The sequence below is a fragment of the Bos mutus genome, chromosome 1 (assembly GCF_027580195.1).
Source record: "Bos mutus isolate GX-2022 chromosome 1, NWIPB_WYAK_1.1, whole genome shotgun sequence".
In the NCBI taxonomy this organism is placed as follows: Eukaryota; Metazoa; Chordata; class Mammalia; order Artiodactyla; family Bovidae; genus Bos; species Bos mutus.
Genome location: NC_091617.1, coordinates 115,031,660 through 115,047,217, shown reverse-complemented (window position 1 = coordinate 115,047,217; position 15,558 = coordinate 115,031,660). Strand labels below are relative to the sequence as shown.

General features: G+C 36.8%; 1 pseudogene; it reads left to right on the top strand.

Moving 5' to 3' along the window:
- LOC102285312 (arylacetamide deacetylase-like 2) overlaps positions 1-15,150 on the top strand; it is a 42,410-nt pseudogene extending 27,260 nt beyond the window's left edge.
- The last annotated feature ends 408 nt before the right edge of the window (positions 15,151-15,558 follow it).

Below are 15,558 nucleotides of genomic sequence, written 5' to 3'. Positions count from 1 at the left end.
TAATCTAAAATAAAAATTTTCAAATGTTCATTGAGAGTGTACAAGAATACATTTCATTTTTACTTTGACCTTCCCAATCATATCCTTGAAAGTTTCACTCATATATTCTTCTTCTTTTTTTTTACATTTCCTAGATTTTCTCAGAGAAGGCAATGGCACCCCACTCCAGTACTCTTGCCTGGAAAATCCCATGGATGGAGGAGCCTGGTGGGCTGAAGTCCATGGGGTCACTAAGAGTCGGACACAACTGAGTGACTTCATTTTCACTTTTCAGTTTCATGCATTGAAAGAGGAAATGGCAACACACTCCAGTATTCTTGCCTGAGGGAGAATCCCAGGACCGGGAGCGTGGTGGGCTGCCGTCTATGGGGTCACACAGAGTCGGACACTCCTGAAGTGACTTAGCAGCAGCAGCAGGATTTTTTACAAAAACAATCATAACTTCTGTAACCAGAGACAGAAACTCTCTGGAGAGAGTTTTAATTCCTCTTTTCCAGTCTTTATGCTTTGCTTTTCCCTCTTATTAGTGTACTGGCTAGGGCTTCCAGGAATATTGATTACAATTATCTTGCTCTGGATCTTAGGAGAACATTGTTCAATGCTTCACTAAAAAAAAACTGAAGAGTTTTCATAGCTGGCTTTTGTTATATTGAAAGTCCCTTCTATTCCCAGTTTGCTGATAGTTTTTTGCATAAATGGTTACTGAATTTGCCAAATGTTTATAATGCAACTATTGAAATCACAGTGTGACTTTTCTTCTTTATTCTTTCAACGTGTTGGATTATGTCAGTTGACTTTCAGATTTTTTTTCTATCTTTCTTTTTTTTTTGTTGTTCCATTCTGTGTTTTTTTTTTTTTTTTTTTATTAATTTTAAATTTTATTTTATTTTTAAACTTTACAATATTGTGTTAGTCATCTTTCAATTTTATTTATTTATTTTTTTTACTTTACAATATTGTATTGGTTTTGCCATACATCAACATGCATCCGCCACGGGTGTACACGTGTTCCCCATCCTGACCCTCCCTCCCACCTCCCTCCCCTTACCATCCCTCTGGGTCATCCCAGTGCACCAGTGCACCAGCCCCAAGCTTCCTGTACCCTGCATCGAACCTGGACTGGCAATTCGTTTCTTATATGATATTATACATGTTTTAATGTCATTCTCCTAAATCATCCTAAATTATGCTTGCATTCCAAGCACGAGCCTCACTGGGTTATGGTGAATTAAAATGTTCATGTATTGTTGGTTTTCACTTGCTAAAATTAAAAATCTGTGGGTTTTGAGGAATTTATTTCTACTTATTAAAAATTCTGTGTCAGGTTTTGATATGTGTTATATTAGCCCCATTAAATCATTGGGAAGAAATCCAACTCCTTTAAAAGAAAAAGTTTTTCTTCTTCAGTTTGAAAATAAAATACTCAGGGTTGGAAGGAAGATTATATATACATACATATGTTTATATCTTATATACACATAGACACATGCAAATATATGTACACACATGTTTATATTTTATATATACACAGACACATGCAAATATATATATATATGTACATATCCATAAACATAAGCCTATATGTGTAAGCCAATATGTAACATCACATACACACACCGCAAACCCCTAGATGTGGAGCCAGATTGGTAAGGATGATAGCAAAGCTTCTTCTTTGGCTGTGCACCCCACGCTTCCTTTCAACCAAAGATGCTTCACTTTAATCCCCTTCATGTATACAGTTCTATATAAATTGCCTTAGGGGGAAAAAAGACAATTTCATTGCCCAAAAGAAAGTTTGCAAACCATTAAACCTGTTGATTCTTGAGATCTCTTCCAATCTGAACTGATTTGTATTTGAAAAAAGGATCTTGCTGAGGTGGAGTGTGAAGTGTGGTAGAGAATGAAAGTTGAGGACTGTATCTTCTTTGAGATTATTATTCCAATTGCTATACCAAGTCATATAGCAATCTGATCTTGAATCTTACCTAAAACTAGTTTTATGGCTGTAGAGATTTTGAAAACTGTCCAGCAATTACCCAATAATCATCAGGCAACATCTTGCCACACTTACAATTTCTGCTTCTACATTATAATATTTGCTTGGTTTTGTAAGTGAAGGAAGCTTTAGAAATGACAATTAGATGTACTCCTGGAGACTTACAAAGATGTGAAGACCTGCTTTATAGCTTTCTGGCAGGGCAATCCTAAATACTAACAAAGCCACTTTCGAGGCAATGCTCAGTAATGCAATTCTCAGTAAAGTTTGTAGTGCAGTGAATTAAAATTTGAAATTATTGTAGTCTTATTAATTAATTATTCAAGAAGATAGTATCTCTTTAACTTTCTATCTGTCCAAAGAGATTGCTACAGCTGAAAATAGTGCATCAGAACTCAGTATGGTTAAATAACATAAAAAGATCATTTCCTTTACCCTTTCCTGTTTATTTTTATGACTATACTTCAAGTTACTCATCTTCATGGTTTGCTAAGCTTTCTATAAGAGATATTTTAATCAAAAAGTTTTACTTGTTCTAGGATTATTCTTGATCTGGGTCATCAGAATGAACTCCTACTTTGTAATATATTATAAATCTTTTTTTTCCCCAAAATGTCATGATCCTGTGTTTAATAATACGTTACATATTTATGGCCTGAAAAACTCAGTTTCAATAAGAATACACCACTGAGAGATCAATATTGTTGTATACGCTGAGAAGACCTCAAGAAGGAATATTAGATTTGTCTTTCTTATAGGTATACAAAAAGATGACTCATTGTTTCATATAAAATTACAATATAAAAAGATGTTTGCCTGGGTTAGGAGGGCAAATAGAGTCTTACATAACTTTATTTTGTGGAACTTTTCCATTTTTCAATTATATTACCATAATTAAAAGACAATGACTACTACTATAATTTCAAGATTTTTTTTTTTACATAATGTGTTCTAAAATCATTAATGTTGCTGGCCTGTCACAATGATCTGGATGGTCAATATAGTCAAGGAAACTCTTCTGAACATAGTCACTTATTCTTTAAGAGGAACAAATATTTTTAAATGTAATCACAGCATTTAAATCCAATTAAATAGCCATTTAATCCATTTTTAATCTATGCATTATTTTTTTATTTATTTAGGATCATAAATATCTTTTTAATTTTAGAAAATAATATAAATTAATTTGATATTTTGAGGTAATCATTAAGTTCCCTCTGATCAACTTTTAAAAACTATGTACTTCAATATAGGTAATTTAAAAAGGAAACTGTGATATAAGATATCTGTATTTATTAAAGTTTATAGTTTGTCTTTTCTAAATATACTATTCCTACTAATTTAGATCGTTTGTCATAAGGTGGTAATCTGACTTATAATAATATTTTTATGGCAACATATGATCTTATATATTTGACACATCTTTAAAAATATTTTTAAGATTTTCTTTACAAAAAAGTCTTAATAGTAAATATTAATCAGAAACTGTAATTAATGAGGACACTCTATTGACTGACTTGTAGCAACCTTGTTACTGCCATTTTTGTTTGCTTATTTCCATGTAGTCCGAACATCTCAGTGTTGCACAGATTACCTGAAATCCATTGAAAGCAGAAACATTTGTCCTCTTCCATGAATACTTTATCACCATTGCTCTGGGAGCTACTATTCATCTGTGCTAATCAAATCCAAATGAATTGCATAAGCCACTGGATGGTGTCTGTCATCGATTGTTAACCTTGAACTGAGTAACTCTCTACTCAAGACAGACGGATTCCTCAATTCTTCTCTTTTGGGTGAATTAGCAGAATCTCCTTCTCTCCCTAAATTCATCAAGTGGAACATATGTCCAGGGAAAGCAACTTTTCTTGGGATATCCATCCTGGTCTCAGGAAAAAATTTATCTTAATAAGAGTGACAGATTAAATAAAAGATTGGCTAACTTCCTCAGGTCTATAAAACCAAAACACCTATATCAATACAGCAAGTTAAGTTTGACATTTAAAAGGCTTGGAAATTATTATCTTTTAACATTTGAAAGCTGTTTAACTGTGACGGCAAAATTGCCTTACTCTAAAGTAACAGATGGGACTTCCCAGGAGGCGCTACTGGTAAAGAACCCACCTGGCATTGCAGGAGACGTTGGTTTGAACCCTGCATTGGAAAGATCCCCTGGAGAAGGGCATGGCAACCCACTCCAGTATTCTTGCCTGGAGAATCGCATGGACAAAGGAGCCTGGTGAGCAACAGTCCATAGGGTCAACTTGGCAGGTAAGAAATTGTTTTGCTCCATACTGACACCAGATATTTAACCATCATAATTTTCTTTGTCTCAAATTTGGATTGTTTTCTTCCTCATCCGTGGAAACAATATTCACAATTATGATAGAATTGATTTGTCACTAACATGTGTTTGCCTCGTAAGAGTTGAATCAACTATAGCTGTTTCAATGCCACAGAATTTTAGATTCCCGTTCTTGTATGATTATGTTGAGGGTGATTTTAATGAGGATTCAGTTCAGTTCAGTCACTCAATCATGTCCAACTCTTTGCGATCCCATAAACCACAGCATGCCAGGCCTCCCTGTCCATCACCAACTGCTGAAGTCTACCCAAACCCATGTCCATTGAGTCGGTGATGCCATCCAAGCATCCCATCCTTTATCGTACCCTTCTCCTGCCCTCAATCTTTCCCAGCATCAGAGTCTTTTCAAATGAGTCAGCTCTTTGCACCAGGTGGCCAAAGTATTGGAATTTCAGCTTCAGCATCAGTCCTTCCAGTGAACACCCAGGACTGATCTCCTTTAGGATGGACTGGTTGGATCTCCTTGCAGTCCAAGGAACTCTCAAGAGTCTTCTCCAACACCACAGTTCAAAAGCATCAATTCTTCAGTGCTCAGCTTTCTTTATAGTCCAACTCTCACATCCATATATGACTACTGGAAAAACCATAGCCTTGACTAGATGGACTTTTGTGGACAAAGTAATGTCTCTGCTTTTTAATATGCTATCTAAGTTGGGCATAACTTTCCTTCCAAGGAGTAAGTGTCTTTTAATTTCATGGCTGCAATCACCATCTGCAGTGATTTTGGAGCCCAGAAAAATAAAGTCAGCCACTGTTTCCACTGTTTCCTCATCTATTTGCCATGAAGTGGTAGGACCAGATGCCATGATCTTAGTTTTCTGAATGTTGAACTTTAAGCCCACCTTTTCACTCTCCTCTTTCACTTTCATCAAGAGGCTCTTTAGTTCTTCTTCACTTTCTGCCATAAGGGTGGTGTCATCTGCATATCTGAGATTATTGATATTTCTCCTGGAAATCTTGATTTCAGCTTGTGTTTCCTCCAGCCTAGCATTTCTCATGATGTACTCTGCATAGAAGTTAAATAAGCAGGGTGACAGTATACAGCCTTGATGTACTCTTTTTCCTATTTGGAACCAGTCTGTTGTTCCATGTCCAGTTCTAATTGTTGCTTCTTAACCTGCATACAGATTTCTCAAGAAGCAGGTCAGGTGGTCTGGTATTCCCATCTCTTTCAGAATTTTCCACAGTTTATTGTGATCCACACAGTCAAAGGCTTTGGCATAGTCAATAAACAGAAATAGGTGTTTTTCTGCAACTCTCTTGCCTTTTCGATGATCCAGCAGATGTTGGCAATTTGATCTCTGGTTCCTCTGCCTTTTCTAAAACCAGCTAGAACATCTGGAAGTTCATGGTTTACATATTATTTTCCTTAAATAGCCAGTTTTTTTTTAACATGGAAGTTTAAGGGTAAGAGATTTTTATTAGCCAGATAAAGAATAAAAGAATAATATGTAAAGAATTTCTATCTCTCTGTCTCTTTCCTTGGTCTCTCTCTCTCATCCAAGACACCTCCTACTTTAAATTTGTTTTTGACTCACATGTTTATCTTTGTTTATTGCCTATCAATTAAAATGTATTTTCTTAAATAAATAATGGGCTGCTGCTGCTGCCAAGTCGCGTCAGTCATGTCCAACTCTGTGCGACCCCATAGACGGAAGCCCACCAGACTCCCCTGTCTCTGGGATCCTCCAGGCAAGAACACTGGAGTGGGTTGCCATTTCCTTCTCCAATGCATGAAAGTGAAAAGTGAAAGTGAAGTCGCTCAGTCGTGTCCAACTCTTAGCGGCCCCATGGACTGTAGCCTAGCAGGCTCCTCCGTCCATGGGATTTTGCAGGCAAGAGTACTGGAGTGGGGTGCCATCGCCTTCTCTGAAATAATGGGCAGTGGCTACCAGATATGTACTTCTTTTAAATCTTGTCTTATCCCTGACACCAACAGAGAAATCAACCAACCAACCATCAGACACAATTCCTCTGTTATGTTTACATGTTTCCCGTTACTTTTACCATGCCTGCTGGATTATTTGCTTCCCACCTCCCACATCTCCAGGGATCTTTTTCTAAAAATTGTTTTCTTTCTTTCCAGTATCTTCAAAATCTCTAACTTTGTTCTTTTACTTTAGTATATAATCAATCATATCTAAGCTTTCTCATCTTAAACCTGAAAACAAAAAGCCAAAGCTAATGAGCTTTTTGTAACCACTTATCCAACATTCCATCCTATCTGTAACCTTTATTTTATATCCAACTTCACTTGAAATCTAATTATACTCTTTTTCTACATATTCATATACTGTCCTCAGATCATCTCTTTGTGTTTTTTCCTGGCCATTCCTTTTAACTTGCTGTGGCTAAGTTTGTCAATCATCTTTGTTTTCTAAATCTAAGGGCATTTTTTTGTTGTTCTTTTTATATAACTTCTTCTTATCATTTAAAACCCTTGCCAGCTTGCCGGCTTTTTAGAAAACTCTTCCAATGAGGTCTATGATAGCACTCTCTCTTTTTCTCCTCTTACTTCTCTTCCATTCAGTTTTACATGAAACAAACTCCTCTTTAAATCTGGTATTTCCAGGTCTCAACACTCAGTCGTTATTTTATCCCCTTCTCTGTCTGGTCTCCTGGCTTCATCTATGCCTTCCACTGAGATCACTGTTATGAACTCAGAACCCACATACACAAATAGATTTCTCCACCTGGATGTGCCATAAGTTCCAGAAAGTCCTCCAGCCAAGCCTCCTCTATGTTACCTCTGTATTTCCTGAAGCAGTTTATATAAAGTTATAGTATCTAGCTGCTGTTGTTCAGTTGCTAAGTCATGTCTGACTCTCTTGCAACCCTATGAACTGTAGCTTGACAGGCTCCTCTGTCCATAGAATTCTCCAGGCAAGAATACTGGAGTGGATTGTCATTTCTCTCTCCAGGGGATCTTCAGAACCAGGGATCAAACCTGCATCTCTACAGTTACAGTATAAGGTTTGTCTTATGATTTGTTGCTTGTGTATATACCCAATTAGACTCTAAGTGTTTTGAAAACTGGGATAATAATCTTTTAAAAAATCTTTATATTTCCACAGTCTGGCAACATACCTGTCTTCTCTCTCCACTCTTCAGATATCCTAGGGTTTGAACTCCTCCTCTCTTCAACTTTTTGTACCTGATTAGCTACTTTATTTGAGCTGTCCCATTGTGTAATAGAAAACAATCTCACAAGTAGTCCTTAATGTCTTTGTAGAAAAAAATTAGAGCTCTTGTCACAGAGTACCTGGTAGAGCTCGCAGTGTTATACTGCAACATCCCACAAGCTATCTGTTTTACATATGGTGATGTATATGCTTCAATGCTAAGCTCTCAATTCACCTCACTATCTCTTAATTGCCGAAGAGAGTGTGGGTGGACTCTCTTTGTCTCTCCCTGCACAGGCGGTCATTGTTTGTTCCTTTCCTTGGCTTTTGATCCAAACAAATGAAAGAAGTCCATACATGTTATATCAGAGGAAATGAGGAAAGTATAGTGAGTGATGAGGTTAGAAAGACTGGTGGGGCAAATCATGAAAGGCCCTTGTGAGATATGTTTCCTTGATTCCAGGGGACAATGAAGTTATTGAAAAGATTCAATCACATTCTTATTTAAAAATGACTGTTGTTGGGACATCCCAGCAGTCCAGTGGTTAACACTTCACCTTCTAATGCAGGTTCCAAAAACCCAAAACATAAAACAGACCAGTATTGTAATGAATTCAATAAAGACTTTAAAAATGGTCCACATCAAAAAAAATAAATAAATAAAAAATTCTGTTAAAAAATGGAGAGTAAATTGGAAAGTGGGAAAGGAAGGAATAGGGAAAGAATTTCAGTACTTTGAGCAGCAAAAAGAGTGCCGTGGATTAAGATAGTGGCAGTGGGGATGGAGAAAAGTGGATGAATTAGTGAAATAAAAAGAAGTGGAATTGACAGATCTGGGGAACTATAGTATTGGATTTGGGGAATAATGAATAAAGATGAGGCAAGGAGGTAGATTTGAGAAGTTTAAGATATAAACAAGAGGAAATTCAATATAAAACAGTAACCAGAATGTCTTGCTTGGAATAAATACACATTGCTGCTGCTGCTACTGGTAATTCGCTTCAGTCGTATCTGACTCTGTGCGACCCCATAGAAGGCAGCCCACCAGGCTCCCCCATCCTTGGGATTCTCCAGGCAAGAACACTGGAGTGGGTTGCCATTTCCTTCTCCAATGCATGAAAGTGAAAAGTGAAAGTGAAGTTGCTCAGTCATGTCCGACTCTTAGTGACCCCATGGACTGCAGCCCACCAGTCTCCTCCATCATGGGATTTTCCAGGCAAGAGTACTGGAGTGGGGTGCCATTGCCTTCTCCAAATACACATTAAATACTAGTAATCATGACTTCTCAAAGAGTAGATAGCTTTAATCCAAAGTGAACTTCTGGGAGCTTGGTGTGTGTTTAAAAGTGGAGGTGGGGCTGGTCAAAAATGTGTATTCTAGAGAAATAAGGGAAATAACAATAGGAGAGAACTGGGTAACAAGCCAGATTAAGCAAGTGATTGAAATGGTAAAAAGAAGCAGTGTATGATCCATCATATATTAATACTTACATGGGTTTGGGGGAGCATATGTTTTTCAGAAGCCTTCTGTGGTTTGAGCCATGGTTTATATAGGAGTTATTAAGATGTTTGTCCAGTTCAGATAGTACCTCTGTATCTTCAATCAAAAATGGAGCTAAGCCATCATTTCCTATGGTTTGCCTGTTGAAAGATCAACAAATATTTTCTGAAGCATTCCAAAGATAAGCTGTTGGGTTCCTTCAACATTTATTTCAATGACAATAAGAAATATAATCAGTATTTATTGTTTTCTGTATGCCAGAAACTGTACTATAAATGCTTTATCTCGCCCTGGCAAAAGCCATATGCTGCACTTACTATTATTACATCAATTTCAAAGATCAAGAAACTGAGGGTTTACAAGGTTAAATAACTTGTCCAGGACTCAAACTCAGATATGAACATCTTAACCATGGAGTAGCACTGATTTCAAGCTCCTCTTTCCCAACTGACTGGGTATTGCACCTGGGCATGGGTCACTGTGAATCTGGCACTTTTACATCATATGCTAGGTTGCAATGTCCTACTTTTAGAACATAATGGGAGGCAGGATTTTTGAGGGGGTAATAAGAAACAGGAAAGGATGGGATGAATCTATAAAGAGGAGAGTAAGTTGGATTCTTTAAAGGGCCCTGTCTTAGTCTGTTTGAGCTTCTGTATATAATACCAGTGTCTAGGTTGCTTATAAACAACAGAACCTTATTTCTCACAGTTCTGGAAGTTGAACTGGGGCCCTTTCCCAGCTCACAGGCTTTTCATTGCATCCTCACATGATGGAAGGGGAGAGCTAGCCATTTAAGACCTCTTTTATAAGGGTATTAATCCCATTCACCAGGGTTTCACCTCATGACCAAATCAATTCTCAAATGTGTTCTTACTAAGACCCTCATCTTGGTCATTAGATTTTTAATATATGAATAATGGAAGCACATTTAGATAACGTTTAGACTATAGCAGGCCTGGTATGGGGTTTCTCCAGCTTCCAGTGTGCTTGTAACATGTGTCCTGGAATGAGACCAAAAGGCCTCTCATATTGGAATTCCTTCATGGTCATCCATAGTACATCCAGATACTCACTGACTATCTGTGTTTTGTAAAATTGGATGTGGTATTGGGGGGTGGAGTTAGGTCAGTGGAGAGGAAATTAGTTGGTGGGGTGGGGAGAGGAGGGAGATCACATTATCATAAAGCTAGGTGTTCAAGGTTGAAATATAACAGATTTGCTGAGCTGTGTGAGTACAAAGACATTGCTAGCAATGTAGGAACACCATAAATAAGTTAACATTTTGCACACATCTATTCTCTATGAGGATGAGATGGCTGAATGGCATTACCAACTCAAGGACATGAGTTTGAGCAAGGTCCAGAAGCTGGTGATGGACAGGGAAGCCTGGCATGCTGCGGTCCATGGGGTTGCAAAGAGTCGGACACCACTGAGCGACTGAATTGAACTGATTTTTCTATGAATTACAGGCAGTGGGTAAGCTTCTGCAGATGTGTAGGGCTTTGGATAGATAACACACTCCCAAATCAGGAGTCTAAGTTTGGAAGGGACCCTGGTGAACCAGTGAGTAGAGAGAGGCAGTGGATAATGAGGGATTCAGTGCAAGGACTGAAGTATAGTCCACTGGCAGGAGGAAACTACCACTCTCCAGGAGGGTATCATGCTCTAGATATTCGATCTCAGGACATTTGGCAGGTAGAAGAGGACTTAATAATGCTTCAGGCAGCCTGGGGTAGGCTTTATATCAGGCATAGGTGTTCGTGACACAGACAACTGCTATGAGTGGGCTTCAAAGAAGCTGAGTTGGTGGACTGATACAGGCCTCTCTGGGCACGGTAGAAAGTCATGGAACATCATCTCTTCTCTGACTCTGTGACCAAACAATCCTCAGCCATGACTCCCAACTCCTGGGGATTGGTTGTGAACAAAAAAATTGATGTAGGAGTGTACATGTAACTCCAAGCTTTTAACCATAATATAGATGCCTTTCATGAACTGGTCCCAAATTTTGCTTTCAAATATGGAGATCAAGGAGATCAATCTTTACCATGATGTTAATAAACTACTCTCACAATGACAATAATATTAGTGGCAAGGCCTATAACTTGAAAAATTAGAGATTCAAATTAGGTAATTTAATAAATAAGGTACAGAGTGAATAATTTATATAGGAGAATTTTTCTTTAAGTAGCCTGAATTTAGGATTAATAGTGTTTAAATATATAAGGTTTAATAGCATCATATCCCTTGTGTTCTTATTGAAAAAGATAAAGAATGGGCTTTGTTGAACATCTTCCATAATCATTTAATTACTGAGTTACCCAACGGTCTTTATTTTACTGAAAAAGTAATACAAAGTGAAATGGACAATTTAAATACAGTTACTGATGTCCAATTCTCAAGAATATTTCTATGAGCTGGGTATGTTTTTCAACTTTCTTGACTTTGTACTTTCATTCTTATTTCTCCAAAGAATGACATCCTGAAATGAATGTCTTACTTATATTTTTTTGCATTCAGGTACATATGAGTTGACCACAAAATGAGGAATACATATCCATTTATATGATATTCATGTCCATTTTTTAGAGTGTTCCATTCAGGGCTTTTTCAGCATTAATATTTATGTTTCAAGATTAATGGTTATTTGTACCTTTGCATTCTGATTAACTGGTTGTCTTTGAGTCGAGATGACTTTAGAAGAAAATAACTAAGCTATAGATCAATAATTCAGAGTTATTTTGGCGACCTATTTGTTATATGCCTGTTACTTCTTTTTATATCCTGTGACTTCTGGTCCCAAGAATAGTGTCCTCTTAACAAAATTATAAAATGAAGAGCAATATTTATTCATTCATTTTCTATTATTTTTTCAAACTGTATTGAGCATTTTACTATCTTAGACCCAATGGGAAATAAAATAATAACAAGTATTGAGCCAGTATGTCAAGGCTGTATATTGTCACACTGCTTATTTAACTTCTATGCAGAGTACATCATGAGAAATGCTGGGCTGGAGGAAGCACAAGCTGGAATCAAGATTGCCAGGAGAAATATCAATAACCTCAGATATGCAGATGACACCACCCTTATGGCAGAAAGTGAAGAAGAACTAAAGAGCCTCTTGATGAAAGTGAAAGAGGAGAGTGAAAAAGTTGGCTTAAAGCTCAACATTCAGAAAACTAAGATCATGGCACCCGGTCCCATCACTTCATGGCAAATAGATGGGGAAACAGTGGAAACAGTGGCTGACTTAATTTTTATGGGCTTCAAAATCACTGTAGATGGTGATTGCAGCCATGAAATTAAAAGACGCTTACTCCCTGGAAGGAAAGTTATGACCAAACTAGTTCAGTTCAGTTCAGTCATTCAGTCGTGTCCGACTGAAAAATAAAGTCAGCCACTGTTTACACTGTTTCCCCATCTATCACATATATATGGTTATAAGTATATAGAAAATGTGTAGAAAATATCTGAAAAGTTTACAGCAGACTGATAACACAGATATTGAGAATATGGCAGAATTGCCAAATGTGAAGGATCTAATTAGAAGGTGCTCTCCCAATATCTTGAAAATATTGTAAAGTTAAAAAAGAAAAGAAAAGAAAATGGTTGACTTTGAAAGGAGCTTTGAAGGACAGGAGAGAGACCGGAAAAAGGTTTAAATGGCAAGAGGGGGCACAATAAGGATGTAGGGGTGGCAAACAGTGGCACATGCATAGGAAAGTGATTTATTTCATGCAACAGTACAGAAAGGAAGGTTAGAGCTAGATAAGAGAGTTGGTAGATTCCTTTTTGCCTCATCCCTGGGCAAGTGGTCCCTGTCTCTTAAATGTGGGACACTGAGGGTGAGTTGTAGATAGTGGACCTTTGCTCATTAGACCATCTACCTGAGGGTACTTGGGAGAGCTTTGGATCTAGAGGAGTTTCTGTCAGGGGGCTTTATCTTGGCTCATTTTTATTATATACTTGTGAAATGTCTAGCACCCTGAGCATGCATTGTGGAGGTGCATTTCCCTTTCTGATGGCCCTCTTGAATTTCATTGTATTCCCTCCACTAGGTTCAGCTAGCCACTGTGGTGAGAGGTTGACCAAGAGATATGTCCTTCATTCCTGAGCTTTTACCTGGAGCAGTAGCAGGTTTTTTCATTTGTCCAGATGCCACTGTCTCAGATGCGACACTTCGGCTGAGACAGTTGTTCCTTGGACATTATCCTGAGGTTCTCTATGATAGTCTTTAGGGTCACAAATGAGACCTCAGGATACCCACTACCTCGGGAAAGGAAAATCCTTGTCAATTATTCCACATCTTTCCCTTGCATGTAAAACTGTGTGAATATCATCAAGATGTTTTTCATAATTTTATTCCTTTGTTTCACAAACACATTACTATTTTTTCACAAGCTAAGTTACCTATTGATTGGCTTACCTGTTCATTTTTTGTCTTGGTACTTCTACATTTGTATATTTCTTAAAAATGTATGGCATGATGTTGGGAACTTTTCTTATTAGCCAAATAACATTATGTTAAATTTTAAGAATATTTTATAATATTTTAATTTTTAATATTTATTTTAAATATATAAACATTTATCTTTAATTTTTAAATGAAATAAGATTATTTTAATAGTTACATTGATTTCTTCTATTCACTTAGGTTACTTTCAGCCAAGAATTTTTACAAACTTATATATACTGTCAATTTTCCATAGGAATATCTTACTTAGGTAATTTCTATTGGTGATTTTTGACAAAAACACCATAAATGTATGTACCTTCCTTTCTCCTCTCTATCTCTCCCTCTCATTCTTTATTTCCCCCATTGCCCTCTGTGTTGAACTCACTTTATGTACTAACTCAACTGATCCTAAGACGTCAATTTGCTAACACAAATCTAAGCAATAGTTTGTGCTGTTACTGTGGTAATGGAGCCAGGTTGCTGATACTTTTGTCAGCATCTCAGACTGAGAAGCTCACTAAGGCTGCAGCTCCAGTTTCCCCCATTTCTCTTGGGTATAGACCAATAGTGCCTCACCTTCTGCCATATGACTTTAGAAAAATTTATATTGAGAGTAATTGGCATATAACAGTATATCAGTTACATGTGTACAATATAAAAATTATATACATATGTATATATAAAACAAAAAGACGACCACAATAAATCTAGTTAATATCCATCACCACACATATTTAGAACTTTCTTCTTGTGATGAGGCTTTTCGAGACTTACTATCTTATCAATGTTTAAATAGACAACATAGTATTATTAGCTATAGTCACCATGTTATACATTACATACGAGACATTTATTTTATAACTGGAAGTTTGTATCTCTATCAGTCTCACCCACAACATGAAAATTTTTAAAACTTTACTGTTGCAATAAGTATGACACTTTTTTTCATATCACTGAAAGACATAAGTATTGTGAAAATAATTTTAACATCCATCAATTTACATAGACTTGTTTATCTCAAGATTGCATAAATTATTAAAATTAAATTTCCTCCTCCTGGTGTTTCAGAAGTCTTTGCATTACAAGATACTATCTTTTTTTTTTCAGGTGCAAAATGATCTTGAAATAAAACATAAAATCAAGATACAAGCTTTGCTTTACCCTTTCTTACAGTTCATTGATTCTTATTTACCATCTCACTGAGAAAGTGAACATGGTTTAGTTCTGACAAGAGACATACCCATAAAACTTGTGAGTGTGTATTTAACCAAGGATGAAGCATTTCCCCAGGCAATGAGAAGAAACCAACATATGCCTCTGGAATCAAGACATTTGTTCAAGTTTGTTAACTGGAGTACTCTCTTACCCAAGAAGTAGGACGGCCATATTTATACTAAACCAATTCTTGGAAAATCTAGTTATTCATCACCAGCACTTATGTATATCAGATTATCACCCTTGTTGGCCAATGAGTCCCAGTTACAGAATTTGCCATCAACCTATATTCTGACCTATGAATATGATGTCCTGAGAGATGATGGACTTATATATGTTTCAAGACTTCAAAATGTTGGAGTTCAAGTTGCTCATGACCATATTCAGGATGCAATCCACGGAGCTTTATCATTTATGATATTGCTGTATTTAAATCTAGGTCTCAGAATAAGGGATAATGTATGTTAGTTGGCTGGATAAGAATTTATAAATACATTTATACAAAACATGTGTGGTCTTCACTTATTGGGTTGTAACTTTTGGTATTTTATAACTGTAGTGCAAAGAATAATATCATTTGTGTTGTCTAAATCTAGATTTGAATCTTACAACATTACCTGTATGTCCTTGAATAGGTTATCAATTTTTCTGATTCACAGAACTTGCATATAAAAAAAGTATATAATCACGTCTATTTTCCCTTTGTGTGCGTGTGTGTGTGTGTGTGTGTGTGTGTGTGTATGTCACTCAGTAGTGTGTGAGTATTAGTTGCTCAGTAGTGTTCAACTCTTTGCAAGCCAGTGGACTGTTTTACATCCTTGGACAGCCCACAAAGCTCCTCTGTCCATGTAATTCTGCAGGCAAGAATATTGGAGTGGGTTGCCATTCACTTCTCCAA